The sequence below is a fragment of the Halichoerus grypus genome, chromosome X, assembly GCF_964656455.1.
Source record: "Halichoerus grypus chromosome X, mHalGry1.hap1.1, whole genome shotgun sequence".
In the NCBI taxonomy this organism is placed as follows: domain Eukaryota; kingdom Metazoa; phylum Chordata; class Mammalia; order Carnivora; family Phocidae; genus Halichoerus; species Halichoerus grypus.
Window position 1 is genome coordinate 33,522,436 of NC_135727.1, and position 7,616 is coordinate 33,530,051.

At 43.2% G+C, this 7,616-nt stretch overlaps 1 long non-coding RNA gene across 1 annotated transcript in view; it reads left to right on the forward strand.

Annotated features, from left to right (window-relative positions):
* The window catches only part of LOC118529781 (uncharacterized), a 72,848-nt gene extending 65,908 nt beyond the window's left edge, over positions 1-6,940 (forward strand). Inside the window, exons 4-6 of the long non-coding RNA XR_013444505.1 lie at positions 2,206-2,316; positions 2,935-2,992; positions 6,735-6,940. This is a non-coding gene — a long non-coding RNA (uncharacterized LOC118529781). The remainder of the gene's footprint in view (positions 1-2,205; positions 2,317-2,934; positions 2,993-6,734) is intronic.
* The last annotated feature ends 676 nt before the right edge of the window (positions 6,941-7,616 follow it).

A 7,616-nucleotide genomic window follows, 5' to 3' on the forward strand; every position in this document is an offset into this window, starting at 1 on the left:
GATTCTCTCACTTTGGGGGATGATGTCCACCTCAAGATACTAATCCTGGTCACGTCTGCTCCTGTTCCCTCCCATCCTTAGTGCATATCCACACCCTTTGTCATATGGGACAGGTAGGGCTGTCTGGGATACAGTGGGGCCTGGGCCTCAGATTCTTTTTAGTGGGACCAAAGTAAACAACTCTAGCTCTAACTTGTGTTGCACTGGCATTATTCTTCCTTGTCTGGGCCTACTACCAAAATCATCAAGAAAATTTTTTTTTTTTTTTACGATTTTATTTATTCATTTGAGACACAGAGATAGAGAGAGCATAAGCAGGAGAGGCAGAGGGAGAGGGAGAAGCAGGCTCCCCATTGAGCAGGGAACCCAATGTGGGGCTGGATCCTAGGACCCTGGGATCATGACCTGAGCCGAAGGCAGACGCTTAACCATCTGAGACACCCAGGCGCCCCAAGGAAATTCTTTATCCTGTTTGCAAAATGCTGCCCTGACAAGGTGGCTGTCACCTCCCCTTTCTCCTGTTCCTGTGGTGTCTTGGCCTGGGCACTCCAGTCCTGGGTTCCTTGTTGCCCTGAGACCCGAGGAACTCCACTGGCCGAACTTGCTTTGGACTGAAGCCGAGGATCCACATGCCAGATGACCTGGATTATGAGCTTCAGGGACTGGGTTCTTAACATGGCGGCTGCCGAGGCCACGCCCCCACAGCCTGGGGAGGCCTGCATTCTTTGTAGCCGGAGCCCAGCTCCGTCCATCCTGTGTTCCCTCACTGATATTGGAGGTTGCCAGGCTGCTAGGTCTGATCCAGAATGTTCTGGGTGCCCCAGTCCCACCCTCCTTCCCACCATAGGGCTTCCTCAGAGGATCCACACACAGCATCTGCAGGCTTTGCCCAGAAAGTATCCCCCTGATGGCACTGTTGCTCCAGAAGTGCCAACACACGGCTTTTGCAAGTGTGGCTGCTCAGCCTTTTGAGAATCAGAAAAGGCCCCCGGTTGGGGGCGGTGGGGGAGGCTGGTGTTAAAGGTCATCCATGCTTTTCAAGTGGGGTTGACTCTACTAGGCTGTTGGGGCAGGTCCTGGTTTTTTCCTTTGGGTTTCTTGCTGGCAGTAGGAATATCCATATAGACACTCAAGGAATACATCCACCACCACATCTCAGAGTTTTAAGCCTGCATTTCCTAGCAACAGGGACCCTGTTTTCTCTGCATTCTTGTGGCTGGAGATCCATATGGGTGTTCTGGGGCAGAATCCTTGTTTTCCAAGGACATTAATTTATAGCAATAGGTGTCAGGATGACCTGTGTGGTCCCCTGTTCTCCTTGAGGTATTGCCTCTCTTCTGTGCTCAGCCAAGTACTACATCTAGCTTTAGGGCTCAGGAGCCAGCCCTAGAGGGAATAGGCAATTATGGCAGCAAGAGGAACTGATAAGGTCCAGGTCTGGTTAGAAGAGGGGAGGTGGATTGCCCAGGCTCACCTCCAGGAGCCTCAGGCAGTCACTTTGCCGTTGGGTGCCCCCAGGATGGTTGTGGACAGGTAGGGGGCGGTGAGGTCCATGGGACAGTGGCCCCGTGGCTCCGTCTACACAGTTATGACCTTGATGAGGATCATTTGTTCAGCAGCCTTTTCTAAGAAGCAGTTCTTGAGAGAATGTCTGTACTCTACCCTCAAACCCCCAGTCATTCGTTTATTCGTACATATATAAATCGTGTGTATATGGAAATACGTATTTCCAAACTCCTGTACTTTTCCGTAATGCCTTGGAGATGCTACTGTGGGTAGAAATTTCTCCCAGTCAAAGCAAAAGCTCTTAACCATTGCTTGGGGACCGTTCCCAATTTGTCCATCTGTCTTCTAATCCCCTTCCTGCATTGGGAACCTCTTGTCGTTTTTCATTGTGTATGTTTTAGCGTTGAATGCCATTGACAACAATCAGACACAGAGGGCCATCTACATTTCACCTGTTTTTGCCTCCACAATGCTCACAGAATAATATACATTCTTTTGTCTTTGGCTGCTGTCCCAGCATCTAGGTGGCCTTGGCACATCTTGCCAGAGTAAACGTCCTGTTCCGCTTGAACCTGTCCTTTTCTTACAGCTACCCCGGGTAGGGTGCCTTGTCTCTGCCTGGGGGCAGGAACATAGGTTATTTCATGTGTCCCTTCTCTTTGGACTTTAGATTTCTCTTTTCATCCTCTTCTATGACAGGAGTGGCTCTGAGGCTGCAGACAGGTTTCTGTTTACCAGAGTTCGAGAGCACATGACCGGATACGTTTTCCAGTGTCATTGTCCACCCAGAGGAAATCGGTTGGTCAAACTGTAAGTCAGCCACATCCTGGAGTAAATGCCTTCATCACCAGAAAGTCAATGTAGTGGGTCTGTTTGGGGCCAGAGAGGAGAAAGTTGGTGCCCATTTACCTGCATGTCACATAACCTGCTGGTCAGCTGAGGATCCATTTATAGAGAAGGATCCTAAGGATATAGGACTCTGAATTCTTTGGGTCAGGGTACACCATTGGTAGGGGGTAGGGGTGCAGGTCTTGTTTTGTTTCTCTCCCTTGCTTACTTAATAAGCTTTTAAAGCCTTCGGCTGAGATGGAGCTTGCAAGGCAGTTCCAAAGGAAAATGGCCATCACTGTGAGCCAGTGTTTAGGGCTTGAAATGTCCATGTCATTTGTGATAAAATTGGGTTGGTGGGAAATGGGAAAGCCTGGTAATGAGTCTGGGGCTGGGGTACTTTCTGAATTGATTTTCGCTGATGTGTATACAACTCTGAATATGCTAAAAACCACTGAATTGTTCACTTTAAAGAAGTAAATTGTATGGTATATACTGCAGTTAAAGCAGTACTCAGAGGGAATTATAATTGTATAACACGTATTTTAAAAAAAGAGGAGACTTTAAATCAACAACCTAACTGTTGATTTTTAATCTTAGAAATCAGAAGATCAGCAAACTAACACAAAGCAAAAGCAGAGAGAAGGAAATAATTAAGGTAAGGATAAAGGAAATACAGAATAGGAGAAGAAAACTAAAAGTCAGTTCTTTGAAAAGATTAAATTGATAGATCTTTAGCTAGACTGAATGGAGAAAATAGAAATAACTGAAGTTAAAAATGTAAGGTAAGGGGACATTATGGCCTATGTCAGAGAAATCAGATGGGTGATTGGATTGTATTATGAACAACTGTACTCAATAATTAAATAAGGTAAAATTAGTAGAAACACACAAGGTACGCAAAGCTGACTCAAGAATGTATAGATGATCTTAACAGACCTTTAGCAGTTACATATTTTGATTAAGTAGTTAAAAATCTCCTATCACATACAATTCCAGGACAAGATGTAATCACTGGGAAATTTCACCACTTAAAGAGTAACTGGCACTAATCCTCAAATCTTCTAATAAATTGGGAACACATCTGTATTAGGGCTCCCCAGAGAAATTGAGCCATACAGAGAAATGGAGAGATTTATTTTATGAAATTGGTTTGTGTGATAGTTGAGGCTGAGAAGTACAAAATCTGCATGGTAGGCTGGCATGCTTGAGATCCATGAGATGGAGTGTTACGGCAGAGTGGAGGTAGAATTCCCTCTTCTTTGTGGGACTTCTTTTGTTTTTCTCCTGTGGCCTTCAACTGATTGGATAAAGCTCACCTGTCTTGTAGATAGTAGTCTGATTTAATGATTGAAATGTTAATCTCATCTAAAAATATCTTCACGTCACCATTTAGATTGGTGTTGGACCAAACATCTAGGTGCCATGGCTTAGCCATGTTCACACATAAGATTAACTGTCATAGCATCTATGTCATTCTTTGAGACCAGCATTACCCTGGTACCAAAGCCAGGCAAAAATGACACAGGAAAACTACAGGCCAGTATCTTGTCTGACTATACACATAAAAATCCTCAGCAAAATACTAGCAAACATAATCCAAGCATATTTAAAGAAAGATTATATACCAAGATCAAATGAGTTTTACTCCAGGAATGCAAGGGTGGATGAACATGAGGAAATTAATCCATGTAATATACACATAAATAGAATGAAGGTGAAAACCCACATGATCATCTCAATTGATGCAGAATAACCCCTTGACAAAATACCCTTTTTTTTAAAAAAAGATTTTATTTATTTATTTAACAGAGAGAGACACAGCGAGAGAGGGAACACAAGCAGGGGGAGTGGGAGAGGGAGAAGCAGACTACCCATTGAGCAGGGAGCCCGATGCGGGGCTCGATCCCAGGACTCTGGGATCATGACCTGAGCCAAAGGCAGACGCCCAACAACTGAGCCACCCAGGCACCCCTGACCCATGACTTTTAATTGGTTTGTTTTGTCACTCAAATGTACACTTGATAATACTGTAGGTCACCATGTCAAATCCTGATAATGAATTTTTCAAAGGTGCAGAATATAAGATCAACATGCAAACATGGTAGTGTTGGCCATAAATGCAACCACATGTATCTACTTCTGGCCGATGGAAGCTTACACACAGACGCTAGAAAGAGAAGGCAATGTGAAGATAGAACAGAGATATGTGGCCATGAACCAAGGGATGCCAAAAGTTCTGGAAGGTGGAAAAGGCAAGGAAGAAATTGTCTCCTGTAGCTTCTAGGGAATGTGGCCCTACCAACACCTCAATTTTTCTGCCCCCCAGAACTGTGAGAGAAATTTTTGTTGTTACAAACCACTCAGTTTGTGGTAATTTGTTGTGGCAGCCCTAAGAAACTAATACAATTATCCTTACACCACTTTAATTCCTTTTTACCTTCTACACGAATTTCATGTTCCCTATCGCGTTTCCAATTATTTAGATACTGTACTGAAAGAAACATAAGATGGTGAGTTCACAAAGGGAAAGAGTCAGCAATCATATTCTCTTAACATCATACCATACTTGTACACAGCTCTGCAGTTACTTGCACGTTAATGACAGCCAGTGCCTAGAAGATGATGCCCTTTGATCATTTGACTTTGTGGAAAAACCTCTAGTCAGGGTTTTTGCCTTTGATTATTAGACTCCAGTCTGGAGAATCTAGTGCTGCTATTCAAGAATCAGTACATGGAGTTCAGGTTTATATATTTATTTCTGCTTCGTTTCATAATTTAGAGCAGACAGTATGATTATGGAGCAGGACATCCCTAAACAAAGGTAATAGTGGATATAATATACCAGTTAGTAGGGGCTCCTGGGTGGGCTCAGTTGTTAAGCGTCTGCCTTCAGCTCAGGTCATGATCCCCGGGTCCTGGGATCGAGCCCCGCATCGGGCTCCCTGCTCCGCGGGAAGCCTGCTTCTCCCTCTCCCACTCCCCCTGCTTGTGTCCCTGCTCTCGCGATCTCTCTGTCAAATACATAAATAAAATCTTTAAAAAAAATAATATACCAGTTAGTAGAGGTAAAGGAGTTGGAGGAGGAGGAGCAATTCCTAGGGGTAGAGGTGGTGCTGGGAGAGCTGGTGGCAGGGAGGTCCTGGAATTTATGAGCAACCTCCAAGTCCATGTTCCTATAATATAAATAATTCAATGTTTAAATACTTTTAATAGAATACGCAGCCCAGAGTGCACAGCAATAGACACTTGTGACTTTACAGATTATATACTGCGTATCAATTTATCAGCATTCAGTGACAGTACATGCAAAGGACTTGTATAGATATTCGATGAGCACTTTAAACACTACACAGTGACTACTTCTGCTAACACTCTGATACTAGGAGAGCTGGCCTCCTCATCAAAAGCCTTGTGAAATAGTACTGCAAAATAATGAAAACCTAGATTTCATGATAAACCTATGCAAAGGAGAATTCCTCTATCCGGCTGGGACTGTTAGACTTGTTGGTTCACATATGGATAATACAAGGTCACGGATTGATCCCTAAGGATCTTATGGTAAGAGGATGTTTACTTTTGGGCACCTGGGTGGCTCAGTTGGTTAAACGTCTGCCTTTGGCTCAGGTCATGATCTCAGGGTCCCGGGATAGAGCCTCACGTCAGGCTCCCTGCTCAGAGGGGAGTCTGCTTCTCCCTCTGCCCCCCGCCCCACCTGTACCCTCTCTAAAAAAATCTTTTTAGACGGCCAAGAGTCCGTCTTACAGCAGTGGGGACTGAGCTGTTTTCTAATACCAATAACTAAAAATAAGTAATATCCATTTGCATAGGAACAATGCTTATCAAAAATTTTTCCTCACTTTTGATTGTCATTAGGAGTCCATAATGTAGTTAGGAAAACTAGTTTGATCTCACTACTTAAAAAGTTACCAAACTCTAGGAATTTAAGTGACTGATGCAATGTCTTGGATTTAATCAATTCTAAAGCTTAGACCTCCTAATAAAGATTTTAAGTGTAATGGGATATTTTGGCATAGATAACTTTATATATCCACTTACATTTTCTTTTTTGACATGATGGTAGTTGAGGTTTAAAGAGTTGTAAAAAGCTTCTGGAATTATTAAAATTATTGAGGATTTTCTTTTTGCAAGGAATTACCATGGACCCAATTTTTCAAATCATCATGAAAATTTCCTCTCAGCAGTGTTGCTCCAAAACATATTCTGTCACAATATCCAGGCCAATTTAATGAGCTTTTTCCCCACCTGAAAAAGATCCGTTGTTTTGAAAAATCTTATTTGTAGAGTTATTGAAACTAAAATGCATAATTGCAAGTCTGGTTGTGGTCACATTTTCCTTCCATCTGACAAGATCATTTTCTTTTATTTATTTGAGACAGAGTGTGCACGAGCTGGAGGGAGGGAGAAGATGACACTGAGGGAGAAAAAGAACCTCAAGCAGACTCCCTGCTAAGTGCAGAGCCCTACTGGCCTGGATCCCAGGACCCTGAGATCATGACCTGAGCTGAAACCAAGAGTCAGATGCTTAACCAACTGAGCCACCCCGGCACCCCTAGATTATTTTCTACCATTGAACTCAGTGTGACAGGACAAAAAGTCTATGTAGCTTCATTACCTTGGTCTGATGTTGCTGGAATTCTGTTCCAAGGTCTTTGAATTTTTATTCCTTGAAGCTCATCTTGAACTTGTGGTCAGGTTCTGAATTCTTCACTTCTGTGCATTAATCACCATTATGAATGTACAGTTTCAGGAAGGCCTTAAATAATATTATATGTTAAATAAATGGAGGATTTTTTGCTTGCTGAAGTCTCAGACACTCAGAAGTTCAGAGTTCCTGATTATTTTCATGACAGTTCTCTGTGGAGGCAGAGCTGGTGGCCGTCGTGGTAGCAAGATGAAATATACCCCTGACTTAAGGTAAAAAACCATTTCTCACTTCTGGAAAATAAAAATGAAAAAAATGAGAGGACAGAGTAGTTTTTCTTCATATACCGTGACCACATTTATTGTTCTGTTGAAAATTGATTGTACTTAACTTCTAAGACTTAATTAGAAAGCGAATCCTCATAATAAGCCAATGGCTCAACAGGAACTCTCATTCATGCCTGGTGGCAATGCTAAATGCCACTTTAGAAGACGGTTTTCATACAAAAGTAAACATACTCTTAAAAAGATTTTTCTAGAGAGGGTACAGGTGGGGCGGGGGGCAGAGGGAGAAGCAGACTCCCCTCTGAGCGGGGAGCCTGACGTGAGGCTCTGTC